This window comes from Toxorhynchites rutilus, chromosome 1, assembly GCF_029784135.1.
Source record: "Toxorhynchites rutilus septentrionalis strain SRP chromosome 1, ASM2978413v1, whole genome shotgun sequence".
Classification (NCBI taxonomy): domain Eukaryota; kingdom Metazoa; phylum Arthropoda; class Insecta; order Diptera; family Culicidae; genus Toxorhynchites; species Toxorhynchites rutilus.
This window is the reverse complement of record NC_073744.1, coordinates 190,755,645-190,777,608: the sequence shown is the minus strand read 5'-3', so window position 1 is coordinate 190,777,608 and position 21,964 is coordinate 190,755,645. Positions and strand designations below refer to the sequence as shown.

Genomic DNA, 21,964 nt, shown 5'->3' with positions numbered 1-21,964 from the left:
ATTTTATACTATTGTTGAAGAAATCTATTAGGTTGTCTGGATTCGAATTTCGATAAAAGTTTTGCCAGTCAAGCATATTGAATTCATTTCGTACTGAGTTAGGATCTATGTTTTTGTAAACTCTATAGCAAATTTCACTGGTGGTTGAACTCGAATCGAGATTAATCGACGCAAATATCAAATCATGATGTGATATGTCTGGTACACTAATTTGCCCAAACCTCAATACACTTTCCGATTTAGTTGTTACTAAGAGATCTAACTGCGACGATCCATGGGTATGGAAAAAAGTGGGTTCTACTCCTACGCTATGTAATCCCAAGGATTCGATAGTCTCTTTAAATCTTCCGGATTTTGGACTGCTATTTAGTAGATTTGTATTGAAATCGCCTAGAAGTGTAATACTGTCGTACAACCTTCCATACTGAACTATTTTTTCACTTATAATATCTGCGCAATCAATACTTGGGTGATTATAGAACAGGCCAATCAGCAATCTACCGTTATGGGCAAGGACTTCAACAAAACAATACTCAACAGAATGATCACGAATCAGTGTATATGATGATTCAAGCAGATTGTGCCTAATTTGTTTTCTAATATACAACATGAGTCCTCCACCTGCTCTACCAACTCGGTCACTCCTGACTATATCATATCCATCGATTTCAATCACACTTGTATCAGTATTACTATTTAACCATGTTTCATTTAAGCATGCTACATCCACCTCTGATGTGTACATAATTTGCTGCAATTCATCTAATTTGACAAGATTTCTAGCGCATAAACTTTGCACATTCATGCACATAACAGAAAGTTTGTTCTTCACAAATGCCGATTTCAGCACTATTCCTGGTATACATACATTTGTTTCGCTTTGATGCTCCGTGCAGACGTAGTGAGGTTCTCGTTCACGTAAATATTTTGGTAGTAGTAGGTATCATATCAAACGTAAAAAGACGCTCATCAAATTTACTCATCATCATCAAACCATAATCACAAACACAATGCATGAATTGATGTTACATGATAACTGTTCAAACTTTTCACTTACAAAATAAATAAGTTGAATTCAATTGAATTCGAAAATTGTTTCATTCAATCAATAATTTAACACTTTGACGGCCATGAGTGCCGTACTGCACTCAAAAATTATTCCGCTGGGGTCTTGAGTGCAGCACTGCACACGCGAAATCTTCCAAAGGTTCAAGCGTGTGCGCTGCAGCACACGTTTCACGTTAAAACCTCTGTGTTATTAGTTTTCTGCTGGCCTCAATACATAGTAGGACACTTCGATCTCATGGTTTGGCATCACTGCTTGTATTATTCTACCAATTACAATTTATCACTGCCCGAAATGCTCCAAAAAGTTTTTATGTCTGGATTGTTTTAGTAGAAGACATTTTACGACTTTGAAATAATGTTATAAAAAATGTAATTTCGAAAAAATACATTGTTTTATAATGATTTTTTATCTATATTTTACTCGTTTACCTTGAGTTGGGGCCGCGCGTGCACTACTGCACACGGGTAGTTTCTACCCTTATATGGCAGATGGGGATGAAATTTTATACCAGATGGCTTCCTGGCACCATCTAGTATAAGAATCAACAATTGGACCCTCCAGGTTTTTACAAACTTTTCGGCCAAAACACAATGACCGTCGAAGTGTTAATCAATACAATACAAATGCTTGCTAAGACAACGATAGTGCCACATCAACCTTGCGGTTATATCATAGATATAAGCCACCCATTTTTTCAAATTTGAAGCAAACCGCTCTTTTCAAAGCTAACTAAACTTTCTATATCAATACCATTGCGAATTCAACCGTAGATTATCATGTAAAATGAAGCAAAAGCGAAAGTAAGTACATATCACTATGCACCGAAGAGGAGAGAGGAGAGAAGAGAGAGAAAAGAGAGGAGGGGAGAGGAGAAAAGAAAGGAGCGAGGAGAGGAGAAAGGAAAGTAGCTAGGAGAGGAGAGAGGAGAGAGGAGATAGAAGAGAGGTGAGAGAAGAGAGGAGAGAGGAAAGGAAAGAGGAGAGAGAAGAGAGGAGAGAGAAGAGAGGAGAGAGGAAAGGAAAGAGGAGAGAGAAGAGAGGAGAGAGGAAAGGAAAGAGGAGAGAGGAGAGAGGAGAAAAGAGAGGAGAAAAGAAGAGAAGAAAAAAGAGGAGAGAGGAAAGATGAGAAGAAAAGAGAGGAGGGAAGCAAGAAGAGAAGAAAAGAGAGGAGAGAGGAAAAAAGAGAGGAGAGAGGAAAGAAGAGAAGAAAAGAGAGGAGAGAGGAAAGGAAAGAAGAGGAGAAAAGAGAGAAGAGAGGAAAGGAAAGAAGAGAAGAAAAGAGAGGAGAGAGGAAAGAAGAGAAGAAAAGAGAGGAGAGAGGAAAGAAGAGAAGAAAAGAGAGGAGAGAGGAAAGAAGAGAATAAAAGAGAGGAGAGAAAAGAAAAGAAGGAGAGGAGATAGAGGAAAGAGAAGAAGAGAGTGGAGAGAGAGGAAAGAAGAGAAGAAAAGAGAGGAGAGAGGAAAGGAAAGAAGAGAAGAAAAGAGAGGAGAGAGGAAAAGAAAAGGAGGAACGAGAGCAGAGAGGAAGGGAGAGAAGAGAGATAAAAACTTTTGCGCATTGCACGAAGCGAGAGGTATGAAATATTCGACACAATGGTTTTCTTTGTTTTTAGTTTCGCTCTAGACAGCGATCAGCCAACACCATATGCTGAGGTTGAGACTTAGTAAGAAAATTAGCAGACCCATCTCGGCAAAAAAGGTGTTTAGCGTTCTTCCTCGCAAATATGTGTTCCGTACATTCGCGATTAGTAACATACGACGCCTCTGCAATTCCAATTACTGAATGAATGAAACGTTTTCCGTTGGGTTGATTCTACCCGAAAATCCATAATTATTTTCACAATACAACTCCGAGTCCACAATTATCGACTCGATTATGTACTGCTTGAAGGGTTTTTCTAATGCTTCAAATATGGCTTATTTCAAGAAAGGATTATATTATTCAAACGTTTAGATAAAAGTTAATTCTTTATTATAAATACAGCGAAATAAAATATATTATTTGTGAAGATTTCAATTGAAAGCTCACCAGGAATAGTTCAAAATGATATTACAGCGAAATTGAGAAAGATAGAAATTTGGTGTCAATGAACAAATTGTAGAGCGGAAACGATCAAGTTTATCATACATTTTTGAGACTTCAAAAATCATCAAACTGACATAATTTTCCTGATAAAACTGAATGTTGTTCATATTGGTTAAGTCTAAACTCACCGAAAGATAGTTTGAATTTCAGATAACTTATTGCTCCGTAACAGATTATAGCTGAGATAGAAGCAAATGTCCTCACACAGCTGCTGGATTCTCTCAGGCATGCATATGATTCACACATGACCATACTATAGCTGACACATTCTAGTGTAAACAAGTCTGGGCAGAAAATATATAATTTGGGTGAGTGACGAAAAACAAAAAGACGGGTGGGTAATGTCGGGGACATAACCGGAGTGACGTAGGACTATACAAAAGGGACAGCTTTTGTTAAGTATATATTTTAAATATATTGTTTTATTTTCTTCTCCTACGTGAATACCTACCTATCTACCTGAAAAATGGATTAGTTTACTGTTTACTCTTTATGAATATGTTGATGGTTCTGAAAAGAACCTTTGGTGTTGTGTTTTTGTTATCACTCGATATTCCCATCTTGTTCGGTTAAACCTTCCTGTTTAGCTATTGCGTTTGCCACTCGCCACAGCTTTCACAGTTGGAAAATTTCTTCCCATCCAGCTTGTGACATGTTGTTCAGTAAATTACATTTAATGCGACGTGCCGGAGAAACACTTTGCCACTCACTGAAACTAATTGTTGCCTTGATGAGCGCCGAACCGAAGCTGCTCTGTTCTTGATGCGGGTTTTCTGATTGTCGTGAGCAGCTTTCCAGCCAACTCAAGCACTCCGACGGCCGAAACTCTATAATCGCTGTTAGGTATATTGGTGCTCCGGCACCAATCCGTTCGGCCTAGTTACCCTTGCGGAGCAATCAGTGAATGGGACCAACAGGGAACTGGAGACCTGCACGGTTCGAGTGAGACTTTGCCTTTCCCTTAACTTGTCCTCCTTTGTTACGTCCACGATGCCGATGCCGTACAACCACACGGGTTTACGGTTTGAAAGAAAATAAGATATTTTTTTGAGGTCCGCGTGTTTTATACTTTAGCGCAGTGATTTTGAACCGGTGGGGATTTCCCCCCTAGTGGGGAATTTGGTCATTAGAAGGGGGGAATTGTGCAAGGGAATATACATTTACTTTGCTTTGAAGATGACAATGATTAGCAAAAATTGCCACAAAAACTTTATTGAACACGCTAAAATTTGTGATCGTTGGCAAACATTTCCAAATCTGAAATGTAGTGTTCAAATGAACAACTTCGCGAATGTTTGAAAGACTTTCGTCAGTAAATGATGATGGAACAGACGATGAAACAGTACAGAAGACCATAAAAAAGGAAACTGTACAGCATTTGTCAAGACTTTTTACAACAAGTTAAACTTGAAACAAATTAAAAAAAAACTTTAAAAAATCCTTATATTTAAGAATAAGATTTGGACATGATTTGAAATGCTTCCGACTAAACATTTGAAAATGTATTTTTATGGCAAACCGACGGAGAGAGTTTATTTCATTTAGTTTCGCGTTATAAACATTCATTTAATCCTCACTTTCCTCGTGGTGTTTATACATGGTCTTGCAGAATTTGACCTTGATGTCGTTTGACAATAGTACTGAGGCACTTCTCCTTCGGATTTTAACAAATTACTTAGATTTGATGATTGCGTTCACAGTTTCTGTAGCGAGACGGTTCAAACTTTTGTTTTGGTATTGTGCGAAACAATACGGTTTCAATCACTACTATATTTGGCACATTTGACAGTAGCAAAAATAGTTCAGTTCAGTTCTGTTCTAATTGTCTGATTGAGTTTGCTAATTGTTGCGTAAAATGATCAAATATTTGAACATTATTTTATCTTGTTCTTCTCTTCTTCAATGGCACTAACGTTCCTAGAGGAACTTCACCGTCTCAACGTAGTATTACTTGCGTCATTTTTATTAGTACTTAGTTGAGATTTCTATGCCAAATAACACGTCTTGAATGCATTCTGAGTGGCAAGCTCTAGAATACGCGTGATCACAGTGCAAATCGGAGGAAATTTCTTTGACGAAAAATTCCCCCGACCAGAACGGGAATCGAACCCGAACACCCGGCATGTTAGTTATGACGCTAACCACTCGGCCACGGGAGCACAATTTTATCTTGTTACATAATCTGTATAAAATCTGCATGAATATCCAATAATCTGTATTTACAGATTCTTGGTAAAAAACATGCTGAAAATCTGTATCATTACAGAAAAATCTGTATATGTGGCAACACTGGTTACGAGTGTTGTTGTCTTTCGCGTAGTATTTATGGGAATCTGGATTTCCTACAATGCTGCTGATGGAAACAAAACACCATAACAGAGTGGATATCGAAGATGACATGAGGTGTGCTTTTCGACAACGTTCTCAAGAATTACGATTTTGGCGGGAATAGTTCAGACGCAGGTGCCATACTGACATGCCAAACTTTATACACCTTTTTTGTAAACAGATACAAGTATAAAATCAAATTTGTTGCGATTATAACTTGAAACCCGTATTCTTTTATTATATTACCGATATGCTACAGACTTTCTTACAAAATACTGATAGAGGGAAAGCACTGATTAATTTTCGTAAATGGGGGAATGGAGCATAAAAGGTTGAAAAACGCTGCTCTAGCGGTACACACTCACAGGATAGAGACAAATTGGCAGACTTAGCCAGAGGGTCGAGTCCAACGAGACGAACGAATGAGCGTTAAAAGGGAGCGATGGCAAAAAAATACATTCATTACGATTTGTTCGCTCGTTGTTCTTTCTTTCTTTGTTTTTTAAGAGGCTTTAAACTTTTCATTCGTTCATTCGCCTCTAAGTCGCTCGTTGGATTCACATGCAGGCTAAAAAGGATCCTTTTCAGGATCACAAAATTATCTTCAATCTAAAGAGTTTATTGTTTTATTATCACTCGATATCCCCATCTATTTCGGCTAAACCTTTCTGTTTAGCGATTGCATTTGCCACTCGCCACAGCTTTCACAGTTGGAAAATTTCTTCCCATCCAGCTTGTGACATATTTTACAGTAAATTACATTCAATGGCACGTCGCATTACCACCACTCAGTATCGGATTAGAGGTAATTTTAACCTGTAATTGAACATTTGCGATGACAGTGGTACAGTGTCGACTTTCAATGTGGGGTCATAATTTGGACCCCGAACTCTATGTTTACAAAAATGTCCAACTAAATATGTCGCATTACAGGTCCGTCCAATTAGATAAATGTCGAGATAAGTGTAAATTACTGTACTTTCAATCTAGAAGCAATTTAAGAATTGGTGAAAATCAATAAGCTCAGAACAACTGCCAAATTCACATACTCATCATATCCTGGCAAACAAATTATGAAAAAATCAATTTGTGTTTTATTATTATTTTGAATATTGTTTTAGAAAGCATTGAACTGTATTTCCTAAACTCTTTTTTGGAAGGTTTAATGGCCCTGAAAAGCGCCTTGTTTTATGGAATGGTTCCAATTTAGAAAACTTAGTACTCGTGGTTGTGAAAAAAAAAACATTTCGAACGCCCTCGATGCCGCCTTGTTCTGGATTTACCACCAAAGCAGTTTGTATAAAGAACAAACTTTTTTCTTCTGCTACCAGCTGCCGTTTTGCGATTGCGTTTGCCACTCGCCACTCGCTGCAACTGCCTGTTGTCTTGATGTCCACCGAACCGAATGTGTTCTGTTCCGAATACGGGTTTTCTTATCGTCGCGAGCAGCTTTGCCAGCTAATTCGATCACTTCGGCGGCCGAAACTATATAACGCCGGCTAGGTGGACTGGTGCACTGGTACTAACGCGCTCAGCCTAGCTACCCTTGCGGGGAACTCCAGATCAACACGGTTCGAGCGGGATTTTGCCTTTCCCTTCACTTTTCCTCCTTTACCATGTCCAGACATGGCTGCTTGGGTTGGTTTGTTGATGTGTTGTGATGCGAACCGATGTGGTGTACGGTTTGAATGAGAATGATCGTTACGGCAGCGGAGCGGGGATTTTTAGGATTTTTAAGCTGACTGACTGGCTCGAGAATTACGCATGTGTGAGACTGCGACCAATGTTTCGTTAATTTTTTTCTTTTTCCTTTCCAATCGTGCTTCATTCTATTTTTCTGCTGCTCTGGTTGCCCGTTTTGGTCGGTACGATTTGAGGAGCACAAAATGGGCAAAAAAAAAATGGGCACATAGTGCATTTTGACAATACTTGATATTTCACAATTATTCAATTATTTATCTCAAGAAAAATGAAATGTTATTCGTTATGATAGATGCGTAGATATATTTCCTATCAATTGATGCAAAAACCTTTGCGATCTATTGAGAAATGCTCGAGTTATAAGCGTTCCAAATCTTGCATTTTTTCTTACTTGCTCAGTGCCTAGATTTCCATTTCACCCCCTATATCTTCCGGTTAGACGTAGTCCTACGTCAAAAAAAAAGTTGATGGGTCTGAGCCTAGGGGCACGGACGGGATCTTGACATAGGACTGTGATTGTGTGTAGTAATTGCATTTAAATTGAGTTTTTCATTGTTCAAAATCTGTATTTTTTCTCTTTTGATACATCAAATGGATGCCCTGGAAAAAATGTTTCCTGTATGTACTTGTGTCCTTCAAACGGGTTAGATGACATGACGTGGTAGAATTCGGTACCGCATTCTGTACAAAAATGTACACAAAAATTAGCCAAAATTAAAGCCATTACTACCCTTTTCTTCTGTTTATTCAATCATACAGAAGACAGAGTCATCATGTATCATTTTAAAACACAAGTCTAAATAGTTAAGACCTACATAAATATGAGCCTGAGTCAAATCAATCTATGACTACAAAAATATATTATAGATAAAAATAGCATCATCTCCTTTGTTACCACGTTGTCCGGAAGATTGTTTGTAATAACTTTATAGCCCTGTAAGATCGCGACTACTCAAGCTATCATAATCTGATTTACGTGGGTATCCTCTTTTGATCTTCTACATCAGCAGCCATTTAAATTAATTTATTGCATTTATATATAACCAAACAACTCGATATTATGACATCCTGGACATTACACAAATTGTTAAGCGGTCAAAGTTTGAGATTTTGAGAATCGAAAAATCACTCAAGGGGGGAGGAAAAGGAAATCGAGGTTTGCAATGAAAAATTTTTGATGCCGAATGTATTAAAATTGCATGAAACGTCGAGATCTAGTGTCATCTTTGTTCATTTTTGTCAAAAATCAACACTCTGGGACTTCATCAAATTTTAACGTCTGCAACACTAATAAATGAAGTTCGAATGAGCTAATATTTTGCATAGCGTATATTATGGTGCAAATCAACATTTCGCAACAAGTTCCTAATGAAAAATCGAGAAAAGATCTCGACGTTTTATGCAATTTTAAGACATTTGGCATTACCCCGATTCCCTTTAATCCCCACTTGGATTATTTTTCGATTTTAAAAAAACTCAAACTTTGACCGCTTTGCGTCACTCTCCCTCAAGTCCGATTGAGCTGATGTTTGGCATAGGGTGTTTTTTCGAGGTGGTGAACATTTTTTATGGAGTAACGTTTTGAAATAAGAGATGACAATTTTCATTGGCACCCTAGTGACCTCCTTATATAGAAATCAAAGACCTATGTCCTATGTCAAAACGGATAAAGCTGAAAAAATTAAAAAATCTAGAGATTTTAAAAAGGGGCAATATCCAGCAACAATTGCAAGGATAAAAATTCCGGGCAGGAGAGTGCGTTGTTAACCATAGAAAAGTTGAGGCAAATTCGCAAAGTTTCGGTATTTGATTGACTGTCAAATGCGAATAGAAAGTCAATAGCGGAGTAGGAAGTCGATGGAACCATTCACATTTACGTGTCAGGCGGGCATTCCGGTATTCCTAGTAATATTGATAATGCTTTTTGCATTGTAGATTAGATAGTGAGCTCTCAAAAAAATAGAGCCATTGTGTCTCTCGTTTTGTGTTCATTCCGGATTTTGGAATATCAGGACGGGGATCAAACATTATCTGGCAGCACTGGTGACACTGCAAGTAAGAGCAGAGCAAGCCGTGTAAAACACTATAATAAAAACATAAATGGCAAATTTCCAATATTGTACAACATCCCATAGTGTTTACTTTTGACTCAACAAATATTAACATTGCATACAAGCAAACCTCCCAACATCGTGTGGTCATTCCGCTATCATCGACACAATCGTTCGTCATAATATTGCGCAAGAGAGAATGAAAAGAAGAAAAAAACGCAAACGTGTGTGGTGCACATTTTGCACACAATTACATATGCAGCCGCCATCAAATCCGCTGTATGGTCGTGTATCGCAGGCAGCTAACAGGAAACGATATCCAGAGGGCTAGTAGATAAATGTGGCGGAAAAATTCCTGAACGGACGACACCACTCGATGGTACAATACCCAGACCTTCAAGGTAAACAAACGCCCCCGCTGTGCGCGTATGGCACACGCATCCCTCGCCGTTTCTTCGGCGAGCAACACCGAGTGTGTGCTGCTGTCAAGCCGGCAGCGATGATTAGCCGAAAAATCAAAACAAAATTATTTTTGCCATATTGCCTCTTCCACGCGCTTGTTCTGAATCGCAGTAGGCAGCGCACATCACACGCATTCATCCTTGCGGCTGAGAGCGCGTGTGAGTGCGATGAACGCGCTCTGCCATGATTGTGCTGGCGCCGGACTATTGCATGGATGTGTATGTGTGTGTTTGGTGTAACACGCTGCCGATGACACAAGTGAACACCGAAGGTGGAATAGAGTTAACCCCACTGATGAGATTAAAAAAGCAAATGTTTTGATGTAAAACAAATAAACAAGTGACATTGCATGAATCATAATCTATTATAATCATTACAAAACAGTCATACATCCTCCATTCTTTAAATCGTAGTTGATCGACCCTATTTGTGGTGAACAGCAGACGACAGCACTCGCCCAGAATATACAATCAAGAGGCAAACGAACAAAAAGAAGGCAAGACTTACATTTCAGGAAGGAAATCTTAGTTGCCGCCGCCGCTGCTGCTACTTCGAGAACCCTTTCTTGCTCTCTCTGTCACACAAACACTGTCGCACGCTGTCGCGCTCCCTGTCCCTCTCCTGGTATGTATGTATATTATATTTCACTGGACTTCTCTTATTCAAAGGGCTGATTCAGGAGCGCAAAATTTCCACCAACTTTGGTCACTTCACTGCCTCGCACCGACGAACCGGACCGGAACGCACCCAAAATTGCACAATTCTAACCGCACGGCACGCGAATTCATAAATTGAAGCCAATTTGTAATCTTCGCTTTTTTTCGCACAAACCGCCTCACAAAAAGCGACGGACTCACAAGAAGACACGAACAACTTCTAAGCGGACGAGTTAAACGTGAACAAGTGAGAGTGTGGGTTCTTTTCGGCCGACTCTTGACTCCCTCTATGTGTTGCGTGTGGCGGCGGCAGCGGGAAAGAGAGCGCGACAGCCAAATGAACTTGACTCCTGGCTGTGTGTCGCGCACTTGAAACAATGTGACTTTTTTTCTCGGAATCATGCAGTCACCAGGAGCGAGATGGAGCTAGGGGGGTCCACTGGTCGGAGCGTGATAGCGTCCAAATGAACCCCCATTGGTGGGAGACCTACGCGAGAGAGCGCACTGTTCCGTCTTGGGGATCAATGGTTATGTAGTGATAAGGTAGCAATATACATTTTTTCAAATTTTCTGGAATTTGGCAAAATTATTCAATCCGATTAGTTATTCTGGATCTTTCAATATAATATCCGTTTTAATGCTTCGAAAAATGTCATAGACTGTAGAATGAAACTCCTGAACATGTAATAAAATAATGAAAGATTTCGAACGCATGAAATTCGACCATTTCCTAATAGATTACAAACATGTTTGCATCATTCGATTGGATTTACTATAGAGGATGGTGGCCCTGACCAACACGGAAAATTGCTAAATTGCATCGCAAAAAAATCTTGATTTTTTGCGACTTCCGCATTGAAATGTGTAGTAAAACTCTTTAACACTCCTATACTCGCGCATTGGTCTGTCAGACCGAGAAATCAATAATTCGTTCATTTCTCAGAAAATATCAACACTACGACTTTGCGATTCTCTTTACCTTCGTTATTCGTCATTCGTCATCGTTTAGCGTATCGCATGTATTGGTACAAAGGGGACGTGTGCCACTTTTTTTAACACTTTCGGTCTGGCACACCGACGCGAGTATAGGAGTAACTTTTTTGGACAAGTGACTTTTTTCATATTCTAGAATATTGTTGAATGAAATGGATAAACTAATGTTAGTAGCGTGGAATATATATTGCATATTATGCATAAGATCATTACCGGACTATTCTTGTTTGATTTCAGTCCCTTTTGTAACTGGATTGAGCGGATCCAAATATTAAAGGATGATTTAGACGATGCCAGTCAGCGCTCTAGTTGAAGTATCCAGTGAAACAGACACTCTGTTCAAGTTAGAGGCCAATTACTTGTTCGATACTGGTAAAAGTAACTTGAACAGAGTGTCTGTTCTCTGTTCACTGGATACTTCAACTAGAGCGCTGACTGGCATCGTCTAAATCAGCCTTAACTATTCGTCGATATATTCGTTGTTAGATTCATACGTTCAAAAGCAAAATATAAATGTTTGACTTTCGTAAATATAATGGTCATACATATACACACTTGTGATAAATATTTCACTTGTGGAATAATTGTAAACAGTAAACTATAAACTAATCGGTGGCTTATGGCAATTTTTGAAAGTTACAGTTTCGGGGATATTTTTTTATAATGGACATTATCGACAAGAAAACAAAAAAAAGAAAAGGAAGTTCCTAGAAATCCTTTTATATCATCTTTTTAGGCTCCATCTAAAAAAAGGCATTAATTTCTAGTTTACCAAAAATACAGAGACAAAGAATATTAGAAATATGCAAACTTTATATTCCAGAATCTTTTTCATCTGGTAATTATCTAGAAGGTCGTTATACATTCTTCTCTTCGATAAAATACCCGAAAAATACGCAACAACTGTATGAAATGTAAAAAAAAATGTTTGTTTCGAGCATGTAGTTCTGCTATGTTCTGATTCTTACTCCAATGAAACCACAATCGATTAATACGTTTTTATGTTGTTTTATATCTCTTCATACTTCCATGAATTATATTCAGTTGCTTACTTTTAATTAATAACAGTGAAAAATTTGAATTTCGTTATTTGTGTTGGAGTATCAAAAATTACTCTGTTTTGAGGAGGCTGAATTAGATGACCATTAATACATAATAAAGATGAAGAAAACAGTTTTTTTTGGAGTTTTTCAATTCAATCATACCCTCTTCCTCAAATAAATGCCAATAAAGCCTGGAAAATACACAATGGCAACATTACAGAGAAGTTCAATTTTCGGTCTGTGACACCGTGCGCGAGTATACGTGTTATGATTTTGCACGCGAGTACAAGAGGGTTAAAAATTAGTGATGAAGCAAGCTTCGAGGCCGGATAGCCGGATATTCGGCTCTTTATTTGCAAATACGAAACTGGGAAAATTCATGTTTTCATGAAGCAAATAAAGGATTAAATTTTAGGGAGTAATGAACACATTTTTACATCAAAATAATGATTAAATTTTCCGTATAGAAGCGTAATTGATTGGTTAGAAAATATATAATAAAAGTCATAGCGTTTATGAGCTAGTGTTATGCGTTAATATTAATTTAATTTTGGAAAAAATATGAGAAATTAATGATTTTTTTTTGTGATATCCGGTATCCGGTCGGATAGTAGTTCACTATCCGGTATCCGGCCGGATAGGCCGGATACCCAATAGTTACCGGATATCCGTTTCAAGTCGATTGAAAATGTTTTCTACTAGTCGGTGGGATTCACGAAATAACAAAAGTCAAAGACATTCCCAACTTGCACTTTGGTCACGCGTATTCTAGAGCTTGCTACTCAAAATACATTCAATACGTTTTATTTGGTATAGAAAGCTCAACAAAGTACTAATAAGAATGACACGAATAATACTACGTTGAGACGGCGAAGTTCCTCTAGAAACGTTAGTGCCATTTAAGAAGAACAAGAAAGTTTACCCAAATGGAGAAGGAAAAAATTTGAAAAATTAGATTATGAGTTTTGTCAAATCTCCTGAAAATAAATAAGATTATTTCGATGAAACTATTGAAAATACGAAGTAAAATGGAAAATTGTAATGACGAAATTCAAAAATGATGCGGGATATTTCACTGATTCATTTATAGAAAAAAGTGTAGTATTCGTTTATATAAATTGTGTCACTTTCTTTTCTCTCTGTATTGCTCAAGGCTAATAAACCATTTGCAGCGACCTTATAATAACAGACGGGGTTAGTTTATCCATGTTTAGAGATACGGCCCGATCGAGGCAAAATTAAAAAAAATCTCACGATCCTTGTTTGCGGATTTTAGTGAAGATTTTTCACAAATGTGATTTACTGTCCAGTAATATTTCATTTCGTTTCATTCTTGTGATGCGATGTAATGCCGATCTCAATAAGTCCTCGCATGATAATCCTTCCTGCCATCCTCCTAGTATTGATATAATTTTTCGCTGTACAATTGGCCATGCTGCCGCAGCCCGGAAGACACTCGCTTGAGATGTTCGTCACCCCGTTATATACAGAAATCATTCGCCAATTGGACTATCTTCAACTGGACTTATCTATAATAGGGCGTACGTTAACTGGGCTGCAAAGCAGTTATGTATCAATAATAGATGTCATCTTCAATTTGAAGTATTGCTTTTAGAAGAGAACTTGAATGTTCGAAAATATTCATATCAAAGCTAGTCCATAATATATTTCAGGAGGCCGGGACACTTAATTACAATCCAAGAGGGTAATGAAGGTGAAAAAGTTGGAAATCATCATTGTGAAAGGAGTTTGAAAGTATTTCCTTGGTTGATGCAAACTCAAATTTTCTTTAGCTATAAATTTCCTAGTACTTTTACCCAAAGTCGTTATATAATATTTTATTTTCAAAGCGAGAACAACTTGAGAATCCATTTTCACTTCACTCCAATGAATACGAAGTTTGATTCCGCAAACGCCGGATCCAATTGAACCAACAACGAAGGCATTGTATAACATATAAGAAATATTTTTTTCAAACTTTCCCTCAAATATTTTCAAAAATTTCCAAAATTTTTTCACCATAACATCGATCTACAAGCAGAGTCGAATACAACATGATAAAGACGGTTCAAATCGGACGATTTATTTCCTCAAATTTTTGGTGATCCATTTTTATTTATATAGATAGAAGATAAAGTGCGTTATTTCATCAGCCATAATAGCATGATGATTATGATAGCAGGAAAAAGGTCACCATATAACCAAATTGTCAGCATAGTGACACATTTGACATTTGACATTTCTAAAAACTCAGTTTTCGTTCTAGTAACATTATTTAAAGTATGTATAGAATATGGAGTAAACCGTGCCCTATGAAAATCATCCGAACGATCCCGGAGAAGGTTTGGTTCGGTCTGGTTTGGATGGTTTGGAAGGTTAGACGGCCGCGAATGAAAAAAACGATCTTCGAACATATAATTCATTTTCTTGAATTTATTCTTCTGTTTTTATCAATATACAAAAATATGAAATACTAGCTGTACCCTGCCACGCTTTGCAGTGGCACATTGTGGTTCCATGGTTGAGTTTAACTTTTCAATTTTTCATGTCATAACAACAATCCTAGAAGTGTAGGTATATCTTCTTCCATATCTATAAGAAAGGATTTTTGCCTGTCTGATTCTTATGGACTCGGAAACTGCTGAACCGATCGACATGGAACTTGGTATGTAGGGGTTTGGGGAAGGTTCTTATGATAGTTCGAGACCCCTTCTCCCTCTCTAAGGGGGGGCTGCCATACAAATGAAACATAAATTTTCGCATTTTGTATCAGTTTGCATCAAGCAAACTTAACCAAATTTGGCATGTGGACGTTTTAGGGTACAATAAATGTTTCTATGGTGGTTAGACATACCTCCCCCTCACTGAGAGGGGCTACCATAAAAATGAAAGGCAATTTTGTGCATAACTCGAGAATTAATCAATCAAAGAAACCAAATTTGGCATATGCAGGAGAGGGGGTCACATAAAAATAATGCACATATTTTAACCAAACATGACAATTGAAAGTTTTCGGAAAATCTGAAGGAAAATGGGAAAATTTGAAAAATTCAATTCGCTTGTGTTCTACAATTAAATATTGACAAGCGTTGTTAGTCCATTTGATGTTGCGGTAGCGAAAATGACCTTCGTTCGAAAGTGAAAATGGATTTTAATATGATAAAACGCACTCCTACATCGTCTTCTATCTATATAACTAAAAATGGATCGCCGAAAGTGTTGATGAGAGCAAAACTCGAGAAAGGAATTGTCCGATTTAGGGCTGTCTTCATTCTATCATATTTTCTGTATCAAACATTTATTCCATGCAACGGAGAAACATATTATTCGCAAGTGGATGGAAAATCTTGCACGAGAATTGTGTCTGAAAATAATCTGATATTATAATGTCGAGTTTTGGTAACAATACTGAAATTTTATAGTGAAAAATAATTTTAAAGGGTAGATTAGAAGATCAATCAATGAACAGTTTTGCGATTGGACCCATGAACGTGTGCTTAGTAAGAAAACGTGGATGTGATAACGAAAAGTAAATTTTGGGCGGGACGAAGTTTGCCGGGTCAGCTAGTATTGTATAGATAAGGAAAATATGTAAATTTTGAATCATTTTAGAACACAATTACTGTTTACAATTTACTAAAACACTTGCAAAAAAATGTGTTTCAATCACATAGAACCCATATTTAATGCTCAATCGGAACACATATCAGTTCTGATTTTCAACGCTGGAATCCTCCATTTGCTGTGGTTTCAGTTTCAGTCCATTTGGTTGAAAGAAAAATGGGCACATTAGATTCCACATTTGTACAGATATTTTTGATGAAATGTACAGAGAAATGACCTATATTTACTATTATCAGTTTTGATTACACTATTCAAGACAATGAATTTCATTTGAAATAAAAATAGAAAGTGGGTTATATCCTTGGTATAACCGCAGGGAGGATGTACGATTTATGTCGGCTTAGCAATCAATAAGTAGCCAGCATGTAACTCTTAGACATTTCATCTTTCGAACTACTTTGTTTAGCCGGAAAATAATTATTAACGTGTGAGCGTGATCATCGTTATCTCACATTGCAATAACAACTAAATCGATTCCCGAGCGGGCGCCAACGTATTTGTGTGATTTAAACAACTAGTTTTCAAAGTTATTTTAAAGCATTTGAAATAATTTTTTGATAAGTAGCAATCATATAATTCTTGGACATTTTATCTTTTGTATGAAATGATTATCATACCGTTCCGGTGATCCGGAGGACATTCGTATACAAATAATTTTATTATACTGCTTTCATCAATGTGATTTTTTCGATACACCTTATCAACCATTTCGTATTCTTCATTATCAAATACATAGTCAATGGCACCCATCGGTGTCGAATTATCATCGAAACCTTGATTGCTCCGCTAAATGCTCCGTTCGGTTTCTGCTGCAGAAACGGAATGGAATTGGGAGAGAAAAGCGTATTGTATAGGCGTATGAGAGTGACCCTCCTCGTCTCACATTGTAATAACAATTAACACTTTCGTCGCCCCGTTACCCAGATATGGGTGTCACTTTCCTGGTTCAAATTGAATAGGATTTTGAAAGGAATTTGGTAGAATAGGCACCTAAGTGTAACTACAGCATATGTAGAAAAATAATGAAATGATAATCATATAATTATAATGTTTATACTATACTCTTTATTAAGTTATGCTACGGATGGTTTGTACTGCAGTTTTTCTTTGCGAAACCCATATAACATGACTTTGGCATGTATTATTGTTGTCAATTCGTCTTCAAATAAAAAGAAATATTACTAGGTCACGTAAAAGTTGACTACAAACTAAGTTTGATTTTCGTTTAATCCCTTATCTTCAAGTTGGGGTCCACGAGAAACTCAAAAAACGTCGCATTGGGCGACGAACGTGTTAAATGGATTTCAGAGTGGGCGCCAGCTTATGTACGGTTCTGTGTGATTTCAATAGCCTTTTTCCAAAGTATCTAATTAAATTTTCGGGTCAATAATCATATAACTCTTGGGTATTTCGATTTCTGAATTCGCGTTGACGGCGGAATGGTGTCGACATCTGGATACGAAATTAGTTTGTATGACGCCAACTATTCTCTATCAGATTAGTCGGCCCTAAGGCAGTTTTGAATTGCAAAAATTTGTATGAAAATTCTTGGCGTTATTTACCTACTAGAAGTACGTTGTTCTGACCCTAATTTAAACTATTTTCTATGAACCTTCAGATATTCTCACCAAAATTTACCATTATAATATAAAATTACCTTTAGACATTATTTTTGTAGGGGGGTCTTCGTAGCCTAATTGGTTGCGTGTCCGCTACTAAGCGAACGATCATGAGCTCATAACTCAGGACCCCTCAACTGACCATCTTAGTGTGTTATTCTAGCTACTATGAACATTCGATCAATAGCAATATTCTTACGCCGAAAAAAGGCGACATGTGTTGTGCATCGATAGAATAGGAATTCTCTTGCGCCTAAACGGCTACTGTGTTATAGATAAAACAAATGTTTATCGATAGATAGCGATACTCTTACGCCTCAATATGGTAACAGCAGAGAAGAGAAGTGGAAAATGAGAGAAAACAGTGGCAACGATTTGTGGCAAGAAAATGTAAACAGTGAAAAAATTGACAGATAGTTTACGCTCTAAAAATTGTACATAATGTTAAGATGTCTCTAAAAGGGTGGGAGACATCATATATAAGGTGGGAGGTTCGTATATAATGATATTAATGTTAGCATCATCATGATAAACACGGAGAATGGGATAGAAATTACGAACTGAAATTGAATGAAATATACATATAGACGCTAAAACGCTGTGGATAAATATTATAATGCATTTTTATCGGTTTATGTATAATGCATTATCAAAATAAATCCATATGTATTGTAATTATAACTTGCTGTGCTATTCATAACAACATTTATGATCGTATTCCACCAATGATGACAAATGTGTAATTTTCGAATGAAGCTTCGCCATAGAAACTGAACATTGAATAAAAAAAAATTAAAATGTGGTAAGAGCATCAGTTGAAATATTTTAAAGCATTCTCATCGGAATCAATTGAATGATACAATAATTATACGACTAAATAATGTAGGTACGCTTAAAAAAACAACATAAAAATATGATTTCTGAATATTTTTTTTTTAGTTTTGAACACACCCCATAAAAAGCTATTTTTATTTTTTATAATACCCTCTGTTGGTATTGTATTTAGAATTTACAAGGTAATAAAACGTTAACGTCAATTAGTTTCTAGTAATCAGTTTTTTAGTTGCAGGGAAAATTAACACCAAACTATATTTTTTTTAGTATTATATATAGATTCCATGCCAAACCGACATAGTGGTTCTCAGATTTTCGTGTAAATTGGTAGTTTTGTTTCTTTTCGTTAAATATTAGATCCCATTCCATTTCAGGGTGGTTCAAAAAATCTACTTTTCTCCTATTTTCCAAAAATATTTTTTCTTAGATTCATATCTTTTGTACTACTAAACCGATTCAGATGATCGACATATCAAATTGGCCAGTTAGCCAGTTTTTTTTAAATACTATACTTGCAAAAAAAAATTTGTTTTCTTGATTATTGATCGTAATTGTTCTTTATAGTTTTCATTGAAGGGCGTTATGTTTTTTATATTTTTTCTCGAAAGCTGAGGATTTTTTAGATAACATATCCAAAAATATGTTCTTCGTTTTTAAATTATGATTTTTCAAAATTAACCGATGGTTCAAAAAATCATTTTTCTCCTTTTTTTTCCAAAAATGACGTTTTTTAAAACTTCATAACCTTTATCCACTGAATCGATTCATATAATCGACATAGTTAATTTAAGTCAATAATTTCACACGTGCAAAAAATTTTTTTTTATTTATGAAAAACAGACACAATTATTAATCACGAAAACAAAAATAGTTTTGACGCAAATGCAATATTTTTCCAAAATTTATTTTTCGTTTTATTATTTCTCGAACAACTCTGAATTCTTGGCTTTAATTTGATATATCGATCATCTGAATCGCTCTAGCAGTTCAAATGTTATGAATTTTTGAAAATAGGAAAAAGGGGAAGAAATTAATATTCCGAACTATCGGTTAACTCTAAAAAATTATAACTCAAAAAAACAAAAAGAATATATCTAATTTTGAGTAAAAAATATAAATGTGTAAAAAAATCCTCAGTTTTCAAGAAAAAATATAGAAAAATATAGCGCCATTGGTCCCGAAACCATGTAAACTATAAAAACAGATACAATCAAGAATTACGAAAACAAAATTCGAATTTCTTGGAAGTTTGATATTTTTACAAAAAGACTAGCTAATTTACTTCACTTTGATGTATCGATCATCTTTATCGGCTTAGTGGTTCAAAAGTTATGAGTTTTTGATAAAAGTCATTTTGGGAAAAAGTGAAAAAATCGAATCACCCAAAAAAATAATAATACAGGTTCAATGTTTTACCATAACGAAAACAAGCTACCAATTTTCGAAAAATCTGAAAACCAATATACCAGTTTGTCATGGAATGGCTGAAGTAATACTGCAATAGTTCACAAATTTCAAAGTTCGCGTTTTTCTTGTTGTTTTTCATGTCTTTCAGTGCGGCCATAATAATAATTAGAATTACTACATTTGGATTGATGCTAGAAAATATCATTAACTTCCTTGAATAGTGGATGTGATATAATTCACTTTATATATGTATATATATATATATATATATATATATATATATATATATATATATATATATATATTAATAAATGTTTTCAAACGAATACATTTGTCAAACAAACTGCAAAACTAAATACTTTTATACTGTGCCTTCATTTTTTGAGTTTAACGTTCAAAGACCCTTTGATAAAAATGGCATTGGAACAACATAGTAAAACTGACATACAATTATGACAGATGATTGCTTTTTGATTGGCGCGTGCTCCAACTGGTGAACCGCCAATTTGAAAGGCACTCCAACTAACAAAACGCCAATAAGCAAATGGTACTGTAAAACTGTGAAAAATATATAAAAAATATACAATCTAAGACTCTTTTTGTCGTTTATGAGTTTGTTTTTTTTAAGTTACTGCTTAGTATGTTTGCGGATAACGAAAAGATATGATATGTTGGTTTGCACATGCCACTAGGGCCTCTTGCTGATTAAGTAAGTAAGATTTCTTACAAAACCTTATAACTTTACAACCATTGAGTCGATTTCAAAAATCGTCATATCAAATGAAATCTTATTCTTTTATGAATCAACTTTAATCTGTCATTCACACAAACTCAAAAATTAAATACTACAAAAGAACTTTAATTATAACGCTCAGAGAATTTGCGACTTAATTTTCCACAATTCGCTCTTTCACACCAAATTTTTATCTTGTCGCAATTTTAAACCTCTCAAATTGAATTGTTAAAATGATAGGCCAAAGAACGAAAAGCAGGAGAAATTAACAAATAATGGAGGGTAAATAATAAAGCAATATGAATCATGGACTTTTAAAAACCATCTCAGAAAAATATTGAAAAAAACATTCCTTTTTTAATTTCTCTTTCAAATTTTGATAAAATTGCACTGAATAGTTAAATAAGAGCAATATTAATATTTGAATAAACTTATGTAATTATAAACATGTTTATATAAACCTCCCATCTTCTCATTCTTCATTAAAGACCTTGCGTCAAGACAGCTAGAAATCCATACACTCTCAAATCAAGTGTGCCTGAAAAAATTATATTCTTCACGTAAACAAGCGATGAAAATGTGGACACTTTTTAGTCAGTGAATTGTATGGAGTTCCACTGCTGTGGTAACAGTGTAATATACAACAAAAGTTATCTTAAGATAAAAAAATGTACACGAGTGAATTCGGTTCTGTTACTGCTAAATGAGCATAATAAAATAAACTGTTGGGATAAAAAAATAATAATAATTTTTGTTATTTTTTATTTGTTATTTTTGTACTTGCAAGCACAAGTGATTTTTATTTACATAGAGTACTAATTTGAGAGTGACCCTCCTCGTCTCACATTGTAATAACAATTAACACTTTCGTCGCCCGAGAAAAATAATTTTCATTCAAAATTTTTATTTTAAAATACGTTCATTTCTTCTGGAAACCCAAATTGACATACCTACTCCCCCATTTCGTAATACGAAGCTCTATGCCGTCAACGCGGATGGAGTGATTATCATACCACTCCGTTCAGCCGACAAACAGGTATTAACGTTCAAAACCTTGCACTTCAGGCTCTTTCGCTTTCGAAACTTTGAACACCCCGGTACAGAAATAAAAGACGTAGTCAAAAATAACGAAAATCATAGTTCGCCGGTGGAATAGATTGAGTTTAGCTTTGTTCTTTTCAATTTCATTTTGAATAGGACGATGCTAGGCGTACTATATGGAGGACCCTTACATGATTTTTCCAAATCGTGTATTCAAATGTCACCCAGCCCTATCGGGAAAGCCGTCCGTCACAATCAGCTGACGTACAAACACACATCATTCGTTCCGTGTTTTTGTTGTTTGCCTTCTTTGCATGC

The 21,964-nt window shown here is 36.0% G+C and overlaps 1 protein-coding gene across 6 annotated transcripts in view; it reads right to left on the bottom strand.

The window, feature by feature from the left end:
* Nucleotides 1-10,630, bottom strand: part of LOC129762458 (signal transducer and transcription activator) — a 193,354-nt gene extending 182,724 nt beyond the window's left edge. For 3 of the 6 annotated variants that reach the window (XM_055760724.1, XM_055760727.1, XM_055760725.1), the window contains exon 1: nucleotides 10,204-10,625. The gene's annotated coding sequence lies outside the window, so the exon portion shown is untranslated. Of the gene's footprint in view, nucleotides 1-10,203 lie in introns of all 6 variants that reach the window. The other 3 variants (XM_055760720.1, XM_055760722.1, XM_055760723.1) reach the window with 3 other exon arrangements.
* Between the last annotated feature and the right edge of the window lie 11,334 nt (nucleotides 10,631-21,964).